We start from the raw sequence: 23206 nt of genomic DNA, 5'->3' as shown, positions 1-23206 counted from the left end.
TACGTCCTCTAATTACTCAACACAAAGCTGCTATTAGGACAATATCCAACTCTGGCCCCAGACATCACTCGGTACCCCTACTCAAATCTCTGAATATGTTAGACATTAAGTCACTGCACATTCACTCATGTGTATTATACATATACAAAACGCTAAATTGTAATGCCAATCCTGATCTCAAAAGCTTCATAGAAGGTTGTAACAGAACCCATGAGCACCACACCAGAAATAAATACAGTTTTGATATTCCTAGAGTACGACTTAATCAAACCAGAAATGCTCTACAAATCAAGGGGCCCAGGATGTGGAATGACCTTCCCAACCATGTTAAAGACAGTACCTCTCTCAACCAGTTTAAGTTAAAAACGAAGCTATACCTAATAAATTCCATGTAACCTACCTTACCCTTCTATTGTCAACCCATGTATGTTTTTTGTTTTTTTTTTGTTTTACAAATCAACGCTGTTTTAATGTAATTTTCTGTAATAATTTATAATTGTATTTGTGCTGTTTTTTTCAACAATGTTCCCCCCCTCTTTTACCTCTATTTTTATTTGTACTCAACGCATTTTTTTCTTTTTACCCATTAGTTTTAAGCTTTAGTCAGTAGTGTTTTTTCCTGCCCGAAACGCTTTGCGTAATAGTGGCTTTAGGCATTGTATGTATGTATGTTATGCATATACAAGAATGTACATTGGGAATGTGAGGATACATAATATCCCATTATCCCAATATATTATATTGGGATATAATTATAATATAATATCCCAATATATTATATTGGGATATAATTATAATATCCCAATAATTATAATATCCCAAAAAATAGGACCCATTATCACCACACCAGAAATAAATATCTCTTCGATATCCCCAGAGTTAAACTTAATTTGTGTAAACACTCTATGCAAATAAAGGGACCCAGTTTATGGAACTCACTCCCTACTGAATTGAAAAGCTGTCCAACTTTTACATCATTCAAAATCAATACTAAAAAGTACCTAATTTCATCTTCATAGTTTTTCTCTTTTTGCCTTAAAATTGCACTGTGTCTATTGCTACCCAATCTCCTAACCTTTTTGTTCCCAATTTGAACATCTTTACCACTGAGATCATTGCTGTTTTCTTATATGTGCTGCCATTCTATTGTATGGTGTTTATAAATCTTGTTTATCTGTATCTTTTGCTACCCAGTCTCCCAATCTTTATGTACCCATTCTGAACATCTTTACCATTGTGATCATTGCTGTCTTATATGTGCTGTTTAAATTACTAATCAAGCTGTCAATGTAATCAATCAGAGCTTTTATATAACAATGTGCTTTAATATACTTACTTATCTCTCTCATCTCATTTTTCTCTTGTAATGTATCTTTCATTTATCAATTCTGATTGAAATTACCTACTTAAAATTATCTGCTAGATTAAGAACCTGCCGAAACGCTGCGCGTACTAGTGGCTTTACAAGAATGTAATTACTGTACTATCCAATGTATTCTCACAAACCCAATGTACCTTCTTGTATATATATAAATAAAATAAAATAAAATAAAATAAAATAAAATATGGTAATTACAGTCTTGTAAAGCCACTAGCACGCGCAGCGTTTCGGGCAGGTCCTTAATCTAAGAAAATTTTAAGGAGGTAAATACTTGCAAAATTTATAGACAAAAAAATGATAACAGTTACATGGAATGAAAAAAGAAGATGAGAGAAAATTGTAGGTACAGTACATTAAAGCACATAGGTAGCTAAGATTGATTGCAATGACAGCTTGAATGGTAGTTGACAAAAATTGGTAGTCACAATACAGCATATGGCTAGCACATAAAAGAAGACAGCAATGAACACAATGATAAGGTTGTTTGATACTACATACAAATTAGGAGATTGGGTAACACTAGGTACAGAGCAAATTTAAAGCTCAGTGTAGGAAACTAAGAAGATGAAATTAGGTACTTTTTGGTTTTGCTTTTAAATAAGGCAAAAGTTTTACAGTTTTTCAATTCACTAGGGAGTGAGTTCCATAGACTAGGTCCCTTAATTTGCATAGAGTGTTTACACAGATTAAGTTTGACCCTGGGGATATCAAAGAGATATTTATTTCTGGTGTGGTGATAATGGGTCCTATTACATCTGTCCAGGGAGAGTTTCAGAGCATGGTTTGCATTTAAGAACAGGGTTTTGTAAGTGTAGTTGACACAAGAGAATGTGTGGAGGGAGTTAATATTTAGCAAGTTTAGGGATTTAAACAAGGGAGCTGAGTGTTGTCTGAAAGCAGAGTTAGTTATTATTCTGATAGCAGATTTTTGCTGTGTGATGATGGGCTTAAGGTGGTTTGCAGTGGTAGACCCCCATGCACAGATACCATAATTAAGATAGGGGTAGATTAGTGCATAATATAGTGAGAGGAGAGCAGAGTTAGGAACATAATATCTGATTTTGGAGAGTATATCAACTGTCTTAGAGACTTTCTCAGTTATGTGTTGAATGTGGGTGCTGAAGTTGAGTCTCTTGTCTAGGAATAGGCCGAGAAACTTGCCATCATTTTTATTACTGATGTTAATATTGTCTATCTGTAGCTGAATTGCATTTGATGATTTGCTTCCAAATAAGATGTAGTAAGTCTTTTCGATGTTTAATGTTAGTTTGTTCGTTGCCATCCATAAGTGGACTTTTTTTAATTCATTATTCACAACATTATTTAGTGTATGTGGGTTGAGGTCTGAATAGATAAGGGTAGTATCGTCAGCAAACAATATAGGTTTGAGAATATTAGAGACATTAGGCAGATCGTTTATATATATAAGAAATAGAAGAGGTCCTAAGATGCTGCCCTGTGGCACTCCAACGGTAATGGGTAGAGTGGAAGAAGTTGTATCATTGATGGTTACATATTGGTGTCTGTCACTAAGATAGGATCGGATGTAGTCAAGGGCAAGGCCTCGGATTCCATAATGCTGGAGTTTAAGTAAGAGGTAGTTGTGATTAACAGTATCAAAGGCTTTTCTTAGGTCAATGAAGAGTCCAATCGGAAACTCATTTTTGTCAAGGGCTGAGTAGATAACGTCAAGGAGACTAATGATTGCATCGTTGGTGCTCTTTTGGGACCGGAAGCCAAACTGGCAGGGGCTGAGTATGTCGAATTTTACGAGGTAGGAATAGAGCTGTTTGTAAATAATTTTTTCAAATATTTTTGATAGAATGGGTAGATTTGATATTGGTCTATGATTGTTTATGTCCGCCGGATTGCCTCCTTTATGGACTGGCGTTACTCTTGCTTTTTTGAGGATATCAGGGAAGGTGTGACACTCTATAGATTTGTTGAACAGTAGTGCTATGGGTGGGGCAAAGGCATGGGAGGCTCTCTTGTACACAATGGACGGAATTTCAGTGGTGTTCCCTGCCTTGGTTTTTAAAGAGTGTATGATGGACACAACATCTGCCGGGCTGATTGGTGAAAGGAGAAGAGAGTTTGGATAGCTGCCTGAGAGATATGTGTTAATATGTGTCTGAGTCTGTGGGATTTTACTGGCAAGATTAGCACCAACCGATGAAAAGAAACTATTAAATTCATTTGCCATTTCTAAATCAGTTGACGGTATATCCCCATCCTTGTAGAGTTTTATTTGGTTATGTGAGTGTTGTTTAGTTCCTAGGATACTAGAGATTGTTTTCCAAGTGCTTTTCATGTTGCCTTTTGCTTCATTGAATCTATTCACATAATATGCAAGTTTTTCCTTTCTTATGATACTGGTAAGCATTGATGAGTACCTTTTAGCTACTTCCTTTGAAACTAGGCCAATCCTAAGTTTCTTTTCATATTCATGTTTCTTGTTGATTGAGTTGAGAATGCCACTTGTGAGCCATGGATTGTTTAATCTTTTGTCAGTTACTTGCTTGGTAAGAAGGGGACAATGAAAGTTGTAGAGGCTTAGAGTTTTGGAGAGGAAGAGGTTAGCTAATGAATTTATATCATGGGTATTATTGAATTCAGAATCCCAGTTAATATTGTGAAGTGCGTCTGTAAGATTGTCTAAAGCTGATTCACTGTGTAGCCTAAATGAAAGTTTCTTGCTTTTTGGTGGTGTTATGTCCATGTTCGCTATGAGAAAGGTAGGATAGTGGTCAGTTGTTCTGTCGTAGATTATACCAGATACAAGGGGAGCTGTTATGTTTGTCCATATGTGGTCCAAGGTAGTGGCTGATGTTTGAGTGACTCGGGTAGGTTTGGTGATTGTGGGGATTAGCATACAGGAGTTCATGCTGTTAAGGAAATAGTCAACTTGAGAGCAATTTTGTTGACACAGGTCAATATTAAAGTCTCCTCCCAGAATGATGTGGTTTTTGTTGAGATTGTTGTTTATAATAAGATTCCTTAGGTTGTCTGAGAAAGAAGCTATGTTAGTATTGGGAAATCTATAGATGGCTCCAATAGTCAAAGAGGATTTAAGGGATTTAATTGTAAACTGAGCAAAAGTATATTCACAGTAGTCATCTCTGTCACTAATAACACTGTTGCAGATAAATGTATCTCGGTAATATATAGCTGTGCCACCACCTTTTTTTATTAGGCCTACAGTTATGAATGACTTCTATTATTGCGGTCATTTATCATTTATTTTGATCATTTTGTAATACATATTCCTTTATATTCAGACTTTCAGCTATGATTAGTTTCTTTACGCTGCAATTTTAGGAAATTTATAGCTTTGCCAGCGGCTTATACTTACTGCCTAAAATTTTATATTTTCGTAATTTCGTAAAAAATATTTCGTAAAAAAATATTTGAAAAAATTATTTACAAACACCTCTATTCCTACCTCGTAAAATTCGACATACTCAGCCCCTGCCAGTTTGGCTTCCGGTCCCAAAAGAGCACCAACGATGCAATCATTAGTCTCCTTGACATTATCTACTCAGCCCTGGACAAAAATGAGTTTCCGATTGGACTCTTCATTGACCTAAGAAAAGCCTTTGATACTGTTAATCACAACTACCTCTTACTTAAACTCCAGCATTATGGAATCCGAGGCCTTGCCCTTGACTACATCCGATCCTATCTTAGTGACAGACACCAATATGTGACCATCAATGATACAACTTCTTCCACTCTACCCATTACCGTTGGAGTGCCACAGGGCAGCATCTTAGGACCTCTTCTATTTCTTATATATATAAACGATCTGCCTAATGTCTCTAATATTCTCAAACCTATATTGTTTGCTGACGATACTACCCTTATCTATTCAGACCTCAACCCACATACACTAAATAATGTTGTGAATAATGAATTAAAAAAAGTCCACTTATGGATGGCAACGAACAAACTAACATTAAACATCGAAAAGACTTACTACATCTTATTTGGAAGCAAATCATCAAATGCAATTCAGCTACAGATAGACAACATTAACATCAGTAATAAAAATGATGGCAAGTTTCTTGGCCTATTCCTAGACAAGAGACTCAATTTCAGCGCCCACATTCAACACATAACTAAGAAAGTCTCTAAGACAGTTGGTATACTCTCCAAAATCAGATATTATGTTCCTAACTCTGCTCTCCTCTCACTATATTATGCACTAATCTACCCCTATCTTAATTATGGTATCTGTGCATGGGGGTCTACCACTGCAAACCACCTTAAGCCCATCATCACACAGCAAAAATCTGCTATCAGAATAATAACTAACTCTGCTTTCAGACAACACTCAGCTCCCTTGTTTAAATCCCTAAACTTGCTAAATATTAACTCCCTCCACACATTCTCTTGTGTCAACTACATTTACAAAACCCTGTTCTTAAATGCAAACCATGCATGCTCTGAAACTCTCCCTGGACAGATGTAATAGGACCCATTATCACCACACCAGAAATAAATATCTCTTTGATATCCCCAGGGTCAAACTTAATCTGTGTAAACACTCTATGCTAATTAAGGGACCTAGTCTATGGAACTCACTCCCTAGTGAATTGAAAAACTGTAAAACTTTTGCCTTATTTAAAAGCAAAACCAAAAAGTACCTAACTTCATCTTCTTAGTTTCCTACACTGAGCTTTAAATTTGCTCTGTACCTAGTGTTACCCAATCTCCTAATTTTTATGTAATATCAAACAACCTTATCATTGTGTTCATTGCTGTCTTCTTTTATGTGCTAGCCATATGCTGTATTGTGACTACCATTTTTTGTCAACTACCATTCAAGCTGTCATTACAATCAATCTTATATTGTTTCTGCTGTATTGTGCCTACCAATTTGTTGTCAACTACCATTCAAGCTGTCATTGCAATCAATCTTAGCTACCTATGTGCTTTAATATACTGTACCTACAATTATCTCTCATCTTTTTTTTTCATTTCATGTAATCTGTTATCATTTTTTGTCTATAAATTTTGCAAGTATTTACCTCCTTAAAATTTTCTTAGATTAAGGACCTGCCCGAAACGCTGCGCGTGCTAGTGGCTTTACAAGACTATAATTACCATATTTGTATCCTCACATTCTTCATGTACATTCTTGTATATGCATAAATAAATAAATAAATAAATAAATAATTAAGTATTCGTACTTTCATGACAATTTAGTGAACGGGAGCCCGCTCCTGATTCGGTGCTTTACGTTCCTCCTCTTTAACTATACGCTTACTTAAATAACTTGTTATATTCTTAGTCTTTCAATCATGACGTGTATTAAAACTTTCAATTTATTCCTCAATTTAGCATTGTGCAAGCCTCTGGCTTTAGTTTATTCTTGGACTTGATTTTATGAGTCAATTACCCTCAGCAATTTGTTACTGCATACTTACTGCAATTCAACACTCGTTATTCGCCTTTATTCTATTCATTTAAATTTGTTTATCTTATTCAATCGTTGTGGTTATTATTCAATTATGCTCCTTTAACCAGTTTTGGTTACTGCTTACCCTTTGTGTTATGCCGGCGTTGGCCCGGCCGGTGGTGGTCCACCCGAGCATGGCCACTGGGGGGCCATGCCCAGCTGCTGACATCGGCTCATCTGTTGCTCCTGTCAGTCTGCCGGATGTGTTCCCTGCCGCTGATCCTTGGCCTAAATTATTCCTCTATCATTTGCTTGTTTAATTTCATTATTCGTTCGTGGCATAACCATTTATTCAATCTCATTATTTCACCCAGTATTTATGGTTAATAATTACCCACTTGTTACGCTGCCGATGACCCAGCAGCTGTTGGCCCAGCTGAGCGTATCCCCTGGGGGCCAGACCCGCCCGCGACGTCCCAGCTGATGTGGCCCCAGACGATGTCCCAGTAGCTGATGGCCCAGCCGCCACGGGGCCCGTTCCGGCGGCTTATAATTACTCCTTTATTAATTTGGACTGCTCTTATTAATTAATTATTTGTAGCCATTACTCAATATGTCAAACACGCTTCTTTTAACCAGTTATTTATGGTGCACAATTACCCATTATGTTATGCTGGCAATGACCTAGCAGCTGATGGCCCAGCTGGTGGTGTCCCAGCTGAGCCTGTCCCCTGGGGTCCAACCCTGCCCGCTGAAGCCGGCCGTTGTGGCCCCAGATGATGGACCAGCTGCCATGGGGCACGGCCCAGTGGCCGGTGTTCCGGCTGGTGTTTGATGGCCGATGTTTGTTGTTCCGACTGTGCTTGATGCTTTGACTGATGTTCCCAGGACGTTTGTTCCAGACTTAAGTCTGGCCGGTGTTGCCCGGCATTATCTTAGATATTTATGTTTAATAATTACCCATTATGTTGTGCTGCCATTGACCCGCACCTGATGGCACAGCTGGTGATGTTCTAGCCGAGTATCCCCCCCGGGGGCCAACCCCACCCGCAGATGTTCCGGTAGATGCGGCCCCAGACGACGATCCACCAGCTGAAGGCCCAGCTGCCGTGGGACTCGACCCCGAGACTGATGTTCCGGCTGATGTTGTCCCAGGACGTGTGTTCCAGACTTAAGTCTGGCCGGTGTTGCCCGGCATTATGTAGTCATTTATGGTTCCTATGTTTATGGTTCATTTATGGTTATGGCATTGCTGCAGCGGCGCAAGGCCTGCCCGGCTGCTGTTGTCCTGGCAGATGTGTTCCCGCCAACGATCCAGCAGCAGAAGGCTCAGCTGGCGGTGTTCCAGCTGAGCATGCACTTATAATTATTCATCACGGGTACGGTAGTTGCAGTCATGGGTAAGTGGCACTGGTTCAGGATCCGTCGTCGACGTCCCTCAGAAATTTATTACCGTACTTTACGCCTGGAATTTGCTGCACATTTATGTTGCTTACTCTGGTTACATTTATGTTTATCATTTTCGGGCAAAATATTTACATCTAGCCTACCACCATTTAATGATACGTTTGATGCATTGCTCATGTTGCTCATTGTTCGTCTCAGCAGACGATGTTACAGCTGCTAACGTCCCAGTTCCATGTTAAGATTCCCGGAAGCGGATGCCTCAGCTCGTGAAGCTCCAGCTGAAGCGTTTCACCCGACATTGTGCCTATCAATTTATCACTCTTTTCAGTCTTATTGTAATTCTTGTTTTCCCAGCTTCATGATTTGTTCCCGTTATTTTCTAATGACAGTTATATTCCAGGAATATGCTGCACATTTATGTTGCTTACTCTGGTTACATTGTTATTGTTACATTGTTACATAAACGATCTGCCTAATGTCTCTAATATTCTCAAACCTATATTGTTTGCTGACGATACTACCCTTATCTATTCAGACCTCAACCCACATACACTAAATAATGTTGTGAATAATGAATTAAAAAATGTCCACTTATGGATGTCAACGAACAAACTAACATTAAACATCGAAAAGACTTACTGCATCTTATTTGGAAGCAAATCATCAAATGCAATTCAGCTACAGATAGACAACATTAAAATCAGTAATAAAAATGATGGCAAGTTTCTTGGCCTATTCCTAGACAAGAGACTCAACTTCAGCACCCACATTCAACACATAACTAAGAAATTCTCTAAGACAGTTGGTATACTCTCCAAAATCAGATATTATGTTCCTAACTCAGCTCTCCTCTCACTATATTATGCACTAATCTACCCCTATCTTAATTATGGTATCTGTGCATGGGGGTCTACCACTGCAAACCACCTTAATCCCATAATCACGCAGCAAAAATCTGCTATCAGAATAATAACTAACTCTGCTTTCAGACAACACTCAGCTCCCTTGATTAAATCCCTAAACTTGCTAAATATTAACTCCCTCCACACATTCTCTTGTGTCAACTACATTTACAAAACCCTGTTCTTAAATGCAAACCATGCTCTGAAACTCTCCCTGGACAGATGTAATAGGACCCATTATCACCACACCAGAAATAAATATCTCTTTGATATCCCCAGGGTCAAACTTAATCTGTGTAAACACTCTATGCAAATTAAGGGACCTAGTCTATGGAATTGAAAACTCCCTAGTGAATTTAAAAACTGTAAAACTTTTGCCTTATTTAAAAGCAAAACCAAAAAGTACCTAATTTCATCTTCTTAGTTTCCTACACTGAGCTTTAAATTTGCTCTGTACCTAGTGTTACCCAATCTCCTAATTTTTATGTAGTATCAAACAACCTTATCATTGTGTTCATTGCTGTCTTCTTTTATGTGCTAGCCATATGCTGTATTGTGACTACCAATTTTTGTCAACTACCATTCAAGCTGTCATTGCAATCAATCTTAGCTACCTATGTCAGTCGTGTCATAGGCAGCGTAGGGGATGGACGTTTGAGGGTCCTCCCCTGCGTTTGCACTCGTTATCGTGGGTGTAATTGTACCTCCGACAGTTACGAAGCCTAATAACCAATCTGGGACACACACAAACACACCAGGTGTGTCTGAAACTTGGTTATCACCTGCACTGGTGAATTACAAGTTTCATTTGTAGCTGTGTTGCTGACGAGCGAGGGGAGGCTGTTGATCAGGCCTCAGGCGTCCCCTCCTCACTCGCCTGTTGGGCCTAAACCACACGTGTATCAGGTACACGACAATAGCTCTTGCGTCATACTACCGCTGAGCCGTGTTTGCCTTGTTCTTCGACCGAAGACGTTAGTGACCATGAAACAATGCAGCCTCAGTTCAGTGGAGATACTTTGAGTCATGCATTAACTCTCCCACTTCTACATTGGTTGATGTGAAGTAGTGCTGTGACGATTGAGTGTGGTTAGAAACTTTAATTACAAAACTGTGTGACTATACAAAGTGTAAGGGCACTGGTGTGGCACGCTCTGTTAGGCCTAGCATCTCGCCCGGCCAGGGAATGAGGATATGGTGCCAGGAACACCTTCATGATCAACATGCTTCTTGCACATCTCTCCGCCAGCTCTCAAGTACTACGGTTTGTTGCCTGTGTATGTCAAGTTTTTGTCGAGTGTTAAGTATCTGTTAAGCAGATACTTATGCATGTACCACCAACTTCAATTTTTTTCCGCGCCAACCTGCAAGGTGCGCTGTGACCTTGAAAATAGTGGAGCCTCACATATGCAGGCTGGCCGATTTATTTCTGCTGATGTTGTTTGATGGTTGGCGGCCCCTTCCACCCTGTGAATAGGCCATTTGCTGATGTGCTGCTTTGTGGTTCACTGTGGAGCGAGTGTACCGTAATACTCTGCATATAAGTGTTGTGTCTTTAACGCCATGGCAACTGCCCTGGATAAGGTGCCGGGCAGCACATCGCCGTTGCCAGATAGTGACTTTGTGGACCCATCGCACGCTCGTCAATTGTTTTCTAATGACGGTGCCACCTCCTCAGTGGTGCCCCACGACACATCAGAAGGCGGTGCAGATGATGAGGGATTCACGGTGCAAATGAGTAAAAGTCAGCGCCGTAAGCAGTTGAGAAGGGCACGATCAAACCCACCAAATTCGGCTGCTGTCAGACATGTGCGGCTAGATTTTCCTCTGGGAACCACAGTAGAGAGAAAAGTGAAGTGGTTTTGTGAAGCTTCTGAGGCACATTATGATAAGGTCATTAAGTTACCTAGAGATGAAAGTGACTATGTCTTCGTTACAAACGATAGTGCTTTTGTAAATGTGTTGCTAAACACAGAGTATGCAGGCATTAAGATGAAAAATGCAGCACCTAGGCGTCCAAAAGTAAACATTGTCATATTCAATGTTAATAAACTCATTAAGCCTGAATATCTTTGTGATGAAAATATTGTAAACTCTAAACGTCTGAGAAATGGACTCATAGCTGCCACATGGAAAGGTGCCACGCCTATACCGGACAGAATTTACTCTAGAGCAGCTTTAGGTCGGCACTATAACATTGCACTCTACAACCCTCCCCCTCGTAGGTGTTATAAGTGTCAACGATGGGGACGTCACGTAGCCAGGTACTGCACAAGCAAAAACTTTTTCTGTGCCGTGTGTGGTGAACCTCATAAATCTGAGGTGTGTTTTAAACTCATAAAGGAACTGCAGTCAGTAAGTGAAAAATGCATAAACTGTGGCAGGAGCGGTGTTCAAGCCTGGCACCTTGACTGTGTCAAGCGACCAGCTGCTTACGGCCAGGTGCCCGGCCCCGCCCACCCGGGAGGACGGTTGCCAGGTACAGCTGCCGGCTCTAATTCCTGTGCAGAGCCACCTGGACGTAGTGTTCGTAGCAGCTGGATACCAAATACTTCACCATCTGCCAAGCACCAAGTGCATCACGGGGCCAGACGACAGGTGTCTGTTCAACCTGCGCCTGCCCGTCAGGTGCCAGGAACCTGCCTCCCGGAGGTGTTGACACAACACTCGCCATACCCTTCACACCACCATGAAGAGCAGTTGCCAAATGCTGCCATCAGTCCTACTCGCTGTTCAGAGCCATCTGGAGGTGATGTTCGCTCCAGCTGCCTACCAAACTCACCACCTTTAAATTACGAAGTGCACAAGGGGACCGGTGCCAGACCGAAGACTCGTGCCATCATCCCAGCTCCCCCACAAGAACCAGGTGCTGCATCTTCTGCCAGTGGTGGGCCTTCCCCTGATGTAGAGTGGCCACTTCCTGGTTCTGGGATAATGTCACCTACTGTGAGACCACCATCCACAGCTGGACCCCACAGTCAACTGGAAGTGGGGGATAAGGAACTGGATCAAAATGAGACACATCGCAACCTCAGCCTCCCTACCACCTCGCCCTTGGGTCGCTCCACTGTTCAAGCAGTGGTTGCCCTTCGTGACCGGTTGCAGGAACACCAGCAGCATTCACAGCAGCAAACGGAGCGGCTGCAAGAGCAACTCCAACATGAGAAAAAATCCACCAGCGATATTTCGATGATGCTCACGCGTATGAGGGGACTTGTAAGCAATGACTGCCAAACTCCCCCTTCCACCCCTGAACCCTCCAAACATGTGTTCGCTTGCCTATCAGGGGAAACTTCTAGTGATCTTGAAACCTTGTGTAGTGGAACCCTTCCACGCAAGTTAACTGCCAAAGTTGTGCTAAACTATGTTCAAAACGACTCTATAGCTGGAAATGACAGACAAATTGTACTAGATCATTGGATGCAAATGTGTGACATTGGTAATAAACTAAGAAATGTTCCTGGACTTATACCGTAGTGCAATAGATAATATGTATATAGATAATAAATATTAAGTGAACTAATAATATCAATATATAATGCTTACTGTAAATGCACAATTAACTAAGTTATCCATCCTTAGCTGGAACATTGCATCCCTCAAAAAAAGGTTCTCAGATTTACATCACAAAGTAACAACTGAACACATCGATATTGTATGTCTCCAGGAGTGCAGAGTTCCCGCAAGATCCTCACCCCCGAAATTGCCCTCATTTGTTTCTTACAACCTCAGATCCAGTAACTCTTGCATTTTATACATCAAACAATCCCTACCCCATCAACTTCTGCCAGAAAAACAAACTGCCGGTCAACAGTATCATGGAGTGAGGATCTATGTGGGCAACTCTGTTCTCAATGTATTTAATCTATATGCTCCAGCAGGAAAGTTAAATTATATTGATCTTCCGGCCTGCGCTCAAGCAGAGCCCACCATCATTCTTGGTGACTACAATGCTAGACACAGGGACATTGGTGGCTCTCGCTTCAGTAACGGTAACGGGAATCAACTGCTGTCGCTACTAAATAGTCACCAAGATGTGCAGATTGTGGGTGACCTTGAACCCACGCATATTTGTGGAGGCATTCTAGACCTCTGTGTTGGTTTCAACGTCTCTCACGTCTGGTGCACATCATCTATTGTAACAGATTTGTTGTCAGATCATCACCCTAGATTGACTACTCTATGTATAGGAAATACTATCCTGCCCGGTGGGACTTTCAAACGCAAACGGCTCAGTGTTCCTCCTGCTCGACGTGAAGACTTTGTTGCTCATGTGTCAGAGTGGTACAGCACTTATGATCCCTCCACAGTCCAGACATTTAACGACGGTCTAGTACAGAGCATTCAGATGTTTGCTGACCCTTTAGGTCGGCCCCCTGCACCATCCAATAGTCGCAACGATATGAAAGGTAATAAACGCCATGCCTATTACAATGACCCCAAACTGCGTACTTTGAAACGCACTGCCAGACGAGTTGGGCTTGCATATAGGGAAACACGTACGCCAGCAATGCTCAAGCTCTTTCAGAAAGCCCTAGCCAAGGCGAGGGAGCGCATGACAGAGCTCAGGCAAGATAACTGGGAAACTTTTGTTAACAGTCTCAACTCTCACACCCCCCTCAGCCAGGCATGGAAGGATATTAAAAGAATTAAAGGCGATAAGCTCGGCCAAGTAGCACACCCTCACCCTCTACACAGAGCAAACGAGTTAGTCGATGCTTGGGCAACCACCTCTAGCTTCAATAATCTTCCCCCAGACATACAGTTCAGATTAAATGCTGGTTACGGAGATCGAGAAAGGCTCGTTGACTTCATGCTCCACAAGGAAGATGAATGCAACGTGCCATTTACTGAGTTTGAATTACTCGCGGCCCTAAACAAAGGCAAAGCCACATCCCCCGGTGAAGATGGTATCACTTATGACATATTGCGTCTGCTCCCTTTAGTACCAGGGAATCCCCTACTTGAGCTGTATAATATGAGCTATGTTACTGGGGAGCTTCCTAACTCTTGGACCAACAGTATAATCATTCCAATTCCCAAGCCAAATCAAGAGAATGCTTTCCGCCCAATTTCCCTTACTAGCTGCATTTGCAAAACATTCGAGAGAATGGTCCTAAACCGTCTCCTCCATAGAATAAGAACCATGCTATCCCCCCAGATATATGGCTTCATGCATGGAAGGAGTGTGCATCATTGCATCACCACCTTTCTTACCCTGCACACTGAAAAGTCATATACCACCTTCCTAGATCTTAAGTCTGCCTTTGATATTGCAAATAGACATGTTATCTTGAGTGAGCTTGCAAGAATGAATATTGGTGGTCGGCTTCTTTGTTGGATCAGGGGTTACTTATCCAACAGGAAGTCATCTGTATTTTTCCAGGGGCATAGAAGTGTAACAAGAGACTTTGAACTAGGCACCCCGCAGGGTGGTGTCCTCAGTCCTACCTTATTCAATATCTTAATAAACACGCTGTTAAACTCTGTACCGAGCAAACCCAACGTCCACATCATTAGCTATGCTGATGATATAATGATACACACCACTGGGTATGCTAACACGCAGAACACTCTTAACTCTGTATTAGACTCATGTCAGGACCTAGGTTTAATTATCTCAGCAGAGAAAACAAAGATATTAAATCGGCGCCCACCCAGGCAGGGAGGAGCTGTTCGCAAGATGCAACTGTCCGATGGCTCCCAGCTTGACTATGTAAACAGATTCAAATACCTTGGCCTTGAGGTGCCACTGTACGGTCCTGTTGTATTCAGACTCTGTCGTCAGTTTAAAGAGAGGCTCCGAGCTCTCAAGGCTGTTGCAGGTTATCACTCAAGCTATGGTGCCAATGTCAGAATTGTCAAAATGATGTACTTTGCATACATCAGATCTTTAGTAGATTATGCTGCACCTCTGCTTGTTTTGATGCCTGAAAGAAAGCTTGGAGGGCTTGAAAAATTGCAAAACGAAGCCTTGAGGATAATCCTTGGGTGCCCTCGTACCACAAAGATACTTAATATGAGAAAGGAACTTAATATTCTGAGCGTTGTTGATCGTGTTACTGAAATTAACTGTCAAATTGGTATAAAAATGCTTAGGCTAACTCATCCTAATCCTTGCACAGAAGCCCTCCAGAATTTCTTTATTGAAGATCAGCATTGTTCCAAATGGATAACAAAAACTGGAACTCAACTCAGAATGTATCAGGTTCATGATTTGTACCAAGAGAAACAACAACGGCACTTTCCTGCACCGTGGGAGGTTACACCCTTTCCAGTTTTAATCCCTCCCTTTCCACCCAAGAAGCAAATTAGAGATCAGCCCAAGCTTCGTCTTGAGGCAAAGCTCAACGCCTTAAGCCATATTGATGCTCTGTCCACAGAGCATTCTCTCTCTCAAATTATATACACTGATGGTTCCCTACACCGCACCACGGGTGCAGCTGGAAGTGCAGTTGTCCTGACAATGGGCGATGGCCTATACTTTGAGTGGGGAGTCCGTATAAACAACTGGGCCTCTACCCTTCAGACTGAACTATTTGCCTTGATCCTTGCACTGAAATGTGTACAAGTCTCAAAACTTGATACATTAATTGTAAGTGACTCCTTATCATCCTTAAATACTCTCAACTCCTTAAGACATAACTGTAACATGCTCGTGTCCGAAGCTAGACACAAATACAACAAAATTATTAAGGATGGTAACAGAGTCCATTTCATGTGGTCTCCATCTCATGTTGGCCTCCGAATGCATGATAGAGCTGATAAGTTAGCCAAAGAATCTGCCTTTAAAGGAGCCGTTGAGTGTAACCTTGGATTGTCAATGAGCAATCTGAGAGCAGCTGTACACCGAGAACTTCAACAAGATCTTGTAGATCTGAGGCAAAGTGAAATTGACACCAGTAATTCCATCTATCATCATACTATCATGCAAGAGGAGCCACACATCTATGGATCATCCAATAAAATCAGCAGACTTCTAGATGTTACTACTGCTCGGCTTAGACTCGGTTACAAGTATCTCTGGGAATTCTCATTATCTGCTGATGTAGACCTGACCAAATGTAAACTGTGTCAACAAAATTATTCGCACACCCTCCGTCACTATGTGATGGAGTGCGAAAAGATACGTGAATTTAGAGACAATTCTATAACCAATGTTCCAGCGATGTGTCAATATTTCATTCAAAATGATCTGCTACCAGAAATTTTAGCCAAATATCCCCAGTTTGCTAACTGTAGGTAGTAACTAAGTGATTGTAACCTATCCACCGCTGCCCACTGGATGGGGGGCGGTGTGCAGGACAAACATATAAATTTTGACACTAGCTCTCCACATATGTCAGTTGCTTAATTTGGAACCTGTACTTGAGGTCGATCTCGAACCCATTGTTGATGTGATGACTTATATTGAATTTTGTAACTAGCTCATCAAGATTGTAACTTGCTTAGCTAAATGAATTGTGGGGTTCAGTCCCTGAGCCCATTATGTGCCTCTGTAACCCTTTCCACTACCGCCCACAAGATGGGTATGGGGTGCATAATAAATGAACTAAACTAAACTACCTATGTGCTTTAATAAAGAACACTGTTTCCCAAAAACGGTGGGTTTTCTGAGTGGAAGAAAACGTATGTCTGGAAGCCGACTTTAATCGCCCCAAGCTGCGCGCGCATTGACCCGAGGTTATATAAACCGGGACGGAGACGGCGTGGGCCCCTTTCCCCAAGCCAGCAGCTGCTCTTACATAACGACTCACTGCTGCTCAGCGAGTCGTAAACACAGAAGTTTAGCCCGCTCAACTGTTCTCCCAGCATGGACCCTACAACAGTTCCTCGCGACAACGACTCGGAGCGACCCGTTAGGGGCGTCCTGCCCTTCTCAACATTTAAGGTAGTGTTTGTGTTTTGTTGGCGCCCCGGACCAGTGTTTGTGTCGTTGGTGCGTCGGACCAGTGTTTGTCTCTGTGTTGGCGCGCGCGCCCTGAAGCACGCCTGTTGGTTCAGCCTTGGTGACCAAATGCAGGTGCAGTGGTCCTAGAGGGGAAGGTGCATGGCCCTCGGTGTTATGGGGCACTGGGTTCTTCTCCAGTAGGTGGCTGTTATTTGAAGCACACTCGGGAGGAGGCCTGTCCACCCCCACCCTCTCCTTCCCCATCTGCTCAGCCCTGTCCTTAAGCTCCCCACCCAGTCGACGTGAGGTATGCTGTTGGGCGACTTCTGTTATGCCGTTATTTATTATTTACGTTCTTTATATGTCCTTCCTTACAGTCTGACTGTTAGTCAGGGTGTGTTTCATCACGCTACAATATTTACTGTAATTTTACCTTTGCTTTCGCCCCTAGCTTTAATTTTTCATGGATTTGTATTTCATAAGTTCCTTAATTTATTAATGAATTTAATGGTGGCAAGCTGCATGTTTTCTTTTGCAGGCTTTTCATTCAGGTCTGTTTTAACTTTGCTTATTGACTATAAGTTATTAGGTAAAGTCAGCTAGGTTAGGCTAGCTGCCGAGTCACAGGCCTCTGGCCACCAGCTTTAAGTTTAATGGACTAGTTTTTCCATAAGTTTCCATAACTTATTAACGAATTTAATGCAGTGTCCAGCTCCATGTTCCTTTTGCAGGTTGTACATTTAGTTTTATTTAACTTTAGCTTATTGCCTTTAAGTTATTAGGGAAAGTCAGCTAGGTTAGGCTAGCTGCTGTGTCACAGGCCTCTGGCCCCTAGCTTTGTTTTCATGGACTTGTTTTCCCACAAGTTTCCTTAATTTACTACTGAAATTTATGCAGTGTTAAGCTGCATGTTTCTTTAGCCAGTTTTACATTTAGGTTTGTTTTAACTTCTGGTCATTGCCTATAAGTTAGTAGGTAAAGTTAGCTAGGTTAGGCTAGCTGCAGTGTCACAGGCCTCTGGCCCCTAGCTTCGTTTTCATGGATTTGTTTCCATAAGTTTCCTCATTTTATTATTGAATTTTATGCAGTGTCAAGCTACGTGTTTCTTTAGCTGGTTTTACATTTAGGTTTGTTTAACTTTTGGTCATTGCCTATAAGTTATTAGGTAAAGTTAGCTAGGTTATGCTAGCTGCTGTGTCACAGGCCTCCGGCCTCTAGCTTTAAATTTACTTGGACTTGTGTTTTCCATAAGTTTCCTTAATTTATTATTGAATTTAATGCAGTGTCAAGCTGCATGTTTTCTTTTGCAGGTTTTACACTTAGGTTTGTGTAACTTTGCTTGCCTATAAGTTATTAGGTAAAGTCGGCTAGGTTAGGCCAGCTGCAGTGTCTCAGGCCTCTGGCTCCTAGCTTTGTTTCATGGACTTGTTTTTCCATAACTTTCCTTAATTTATTAATGAATTTTATGCAGTGTCAAGCTGCATGTTTTCTTTAGCTGGTTTTACATTTGTTTGTTTAACTTTTGCTATTGCCTTTAAGTTATTATGTAAAGTCAGCTAGGTTATGCTAGCTGCTGTGTCACAGGCCTCCGGCCTCTAGCTTTAAGTTTTATGGACTTGTTTTCCATAAGTTTCCTTAATTTATTAATGAATTTTATGCAGTGTCAAGCTGCTAGTTTCTTTGCTGGTTTTACATTCGTTTGTTTAACCTCTGCTTTGCCTTTAAGTTATTATGTAAAGTCAGCTAGGATGTGATAGTTGTCGGGATCGGGCCCTTGCCTCTTGCTTTAAGTTTCTTCTGGCCCTGCATTTATGTTTAGTTTCCTCGGCAAATGTCCTGCATTTTACATCGCCCTTGCTGCATGTTTTTACTTTACTGGTTTACAATTGTTTGTTTAACTTATGCTTCACCTTTAAGTAAAGTCAGCTAGGATGTCCTAGATGTTGTCTTCGGGCCTCATGCCTCTCCCTTTAAGTTTATCTCGGACTCGTTTATGATTAGTTCCATCAGCAATTTATTATTAATTTTGCATTGCCTAAGTGCATGTCATTTTACTTACTGTTTTACCTTTATACTTGTTTCCTTGACTTTGTCATAAAGTTATTAAGTACTGACGCTAGACAGTACCAGTTTCGTTTACCAGTACCAGTAAACGTTTTTCCAGTCGTTTTGTCCGCCCGGTGTAGCCCAGAAGAATCTGCAGCCTTCCGACTGCTGGCTTATCCAGACATGTGTGGCCTCCCAGGACGCTGGTTATCAGACGTATTGTCTGCTCGGTGTAGCCCGGAATATACTGCGGCCTCCCAGGCCGCTGGTTACCAGACGTATTGTCTGCTCGGTGTAGCCCGGAAGATACTGCTGCTTCCCAGGCCGCTGGTTTATTCAGGCGTTTAGTCTGCCCAACGTAGCCAGGAAGGTTGACAGCCGCTGCCGTCTTAGCTGACTGCGTTCAGGGGCTGCTCCCCAGCCGACGTCCTTCCTGTGATGAGTTAAGCCGGCGATGTTCTACAGGTATTATATTTATATTGGTCATATAAATACACGGCCTTACTGGCCGCGGGTTTATCCAGACGTGTTGTCTGCCGGTGTAGCCCGGAATCTACTGCGGCCCCCAGGCCGCTGGTTTCTCCAGACGTTTTGTCTGCCCAATGTAGCCACGAAGGTTGTCATAGCCGCTGCCGTCTTCGCTGTCTGCGCTCGGGGGTTCATGTCCAGCCGACGTTCTTCCTGTGGTGAGTTAAGCCGGCGATGTTATTCAGGTATCTTATTTACATTGGCCATATAAATATGCGGCCTTCCAGGCCGCTGGTTTATCCAGACGTGTTGTCTGCCCGGCGTAGCCCGGAAGTCACAGTGGGCCCCCCCCCCCCAGGCCGCTGGTTTATCCAGACGTTTCATCTGCCGGTGTAGCCCGGAACGTTTCCACAGCCACCGACTGTGGAAACTTACAAGTGTTAATCCCGTTTCTCTAACGAATTATAGTCCAGCTTTATTTTGAGCATACTTTGTTTTGCAATTTATAACTATTTATAATGTTATAATTAATTATAGTTATAATTGGTTTATAATTTTATTATTTACACCATTTATTTACGATTATTCATATAATATAATTTATTACATTGTTAGGCTTTCCAACGACGTCGTCCCAGCCGGAGTTGTTCCTGCAGAGGATGGGCCAGCTGGTGGCTCGGCCGTAGCTGTTGCAGTGGGCGCCCTCACAGACTCGGCTAGTTTCAGCAGACGATGTTACAGCTGCTAACGCCCCAGTTCCATGTTAGGCTTCCCGGCAGCCGATGCTTCAGTCATGAACCTCCAGCTGAAGCGTTCCACCCGATGTTGTGCCCATCAATTTATCACTCTTTTCAGTTTTGTAATTCTCGCTTTCCCAGCTTCATGAATTGTTCCCGTTATTTTCTAGGACAGTTATATTCCAGTCTTTAGCCTAAGTTGTCTTGCAGCTGGCCCTCTACTTACCACTAAGGCCTTCCCTGGTGGCCAGTTGCCCTATTTTCCTCCCTTTATCAGATGTTGATGCTCCAGCGGTCGATGTCCAGCTGCAGGTGCCCAGCTCCGATGTTCCAGCCGCTGATGGCAGGTTTTTGCAGTTCAACATTCGGCAACGGTCGTTAAGTTAATCCATTATATTGCACAATTTTGACTATTGGTGTTTGTGTTACACGCTACGTTTAATGCGGGTTTAAGGTCCAGCTACTACCCACGTGCATAATTCTTTAACTTATAAAACCCGGGCTTATTGTACTTGAGTTATTAACTAAGCCAGCTAGGTTGTGCTAGTTGCCGTGTCACAGGCCTCTTGCCTCAGTTTCCCTGGCTTCGCTTTTTCCACTAGCCTACTCACTTTATTCCCACTCAGGATGCTTTGTCTTGTTGCATGTGTCTTTTACTGTGTTTACAGTATGTTTGTTTAACTTTTGCTTTGCCTTAAGTTATTAAGTAAAGTCAGTTACGGGCCCTTGTCTCCTGCTTTAAGTTTCTGGCCCTGCATTTATGTTTAGTTTCCTCTGTAAATTATTACTGTTTACGGGTAGCCTTGCGGCATATTTGTTGTTTCTCCTGGTTACGTTATGTGGTTTATCATTTACGGCCTAAATGTTTACATTTATCCTATCACAGTTTAATTCATTTGATGCCCTCCCAACACCAGCTGCAGGTTTTACTTCCCGGTGTAATTTTATGCTTGTTCGCTCGACTTTAAGTTGTTAGGTAAGGCCAGTTAGGCTGAGCGAGTGGCTACTCGCTGTCTCAGTTATCTCTACCTTAAGCTTTGACGCCCTGGCGTCGTGCGGTACGCCGTTTTGGTGTTTTATAATTTATATTTGTGAACAAGTTTAAAATATATCTTATGATTGCTAGACTTTCAGTTAAGAGTTGTATTGCTTCCGCAATTTATAGCATTGCTTTCGCCTCATGCCTAAAATGTTATTGTTGGACTCGCAATTACGATTCGTATTTAATAAAAAAAAAAAAAAAAAAAAAATCCCGCAATTTACACTTTGCTTAAGTTTCAAGTTCAATTTGTTATATTAAGGGACTTTCAATTGGGATTTGTATTAATCTATTGTTTTGCCTCTGTGCCATTAAGTTAATTTCAGCTAGGGTACGCTAGTTGCAGTGCATTCGGGTGGGGTACCCCCCCCATTTTTTCCTCCGGTTATTTCGTCCTATTACACTCGTTTCCCCCATTATATATTCTAAATATTGTGCATTATACTTGACCACCCATTCTTCTTTGCATCGACAGTACATTGATACATTTGGAATGCTACAGAGAAGTTGAGCATGGCCTCGCGCACGGTGTCATGCAATAACTGGCCATCGGCCTTCCTTTCGGCAAGCTCAAGCCAGTCAGTTAGCATGATGTCGGCCAGCATGTTGTTGGCCAGCAGCAGCCAGCATGCTGTTGGCCATCCGGTCGCTAACGGTCTTTGGCCATCCGGCCTTCTGGGCTAATTTAATACTTTTTAATAATTTAATAATTTTAATAATTTAATACGTTAATACTATTATCTTCCCTTATTTGCTGGGCTATATGGTAGTATTATATTATTCCGTATCGTTACTGTCATTCCAGTATTTTATTAAAAATATAAATTATTATGGTTTGGCGTTGCTTTCTTGATTTCTTCCATTCTGCGGCACTTGCCGTCATCGGTTATTTACGATATTACACTGTATTCTTACATTGTACGATTATTTACGACATTGTATTCTTAATATTATTCCTTATTACAGTTACTGGATGACGGTTCCCTGCCGTCGATTTCACTTTGCTCCTGTTCTAAAAGATGTAGCCGAAGTTCACGGCGTACTAGCTGCGGCTTGCAGACGCGCATTGACAACACAAGACTACACTCAGCGGCCACTTAAGGCAGACTCCTCGGCTTCTATCCAGCCCTATCACCCGTCTGGAGGCAGAGATGGGTTGGAGACCAAGGGTAATGTTCCCACTCACATTCTACATCCGCTTAGGACACAAGCATGTTATAGATTTGGCTTTAAGAATTGGTTCTTATTCCATTTTATTGTTTATGTATATATTGCTTTGTTGTATATACCCGTTCTTGGTATATGTTTGGTTTATATTCAAGATTTACAGTGTTTCGTATTATCCCTGTTTATAGCTGCTTTGTGCTTCTTTGCTGTTCTCCTACTGGCTTTCTCCCACCTTTGCTCTTAGCAAAGGTACTTCCCCCTTCTGTTTGCTGGAAGATTCTTAGAATTGTTAGCCCCCTTCATTGCTTCAGTATAATTGTTCGGAAAACTCTTTATTCATCCAGGATTGTAAAATTAAGGAATCTCTTAATTCCTGTGCCGGGCTCCCTCCCCCCGTTTTTCGTCTCCGTATTGATTCAGCTAGGGTTTCCCTATCGTCTGTGCCCTTGCCTGTCACGATTACACTGCATGCCGCTTCTGCCCACCCTTACTGCCTTATATCTTTCAGCCCGGGGGAGGTGATCTACGCGACAAAAAATCGACGCACGCTCCGACTGGACCAGGTATCGCTTACATGGTCAGGAATCGACACTCTTCGGATCCGACACTCTTTGGACCAAAGAGCCAAAGCTCAACCCCCGCAAGCACAATTAGGTGAGTACAAGCGCAGTGCAGGGCGCACGCATACCCTAGCCCAGCGAGCGCCCCCCAGCAAGTTCTACCCGGCCCGTGCTCAGTGAACAGGCAACACTTCTTCAGGGCGATTA

This window comes from Procambarus clarkii, chromosome 12 (genome assembly GCF_040958095.1).
Source record: "Procambarus clarkii isolate CNS0578487 chromosome 12, FALCON_Pclarkii_2.0, whole genome shotgun sequence".
NCBI classification, from domain to species: Eukaryota; Metazoa; Arthropoda; class Malacostraca; order Decapoda; family Cambaridae; genus Procambarus; species Procambarus clarkii.
Note: the sequence above shows the minus strand (reverse complement) of the source record.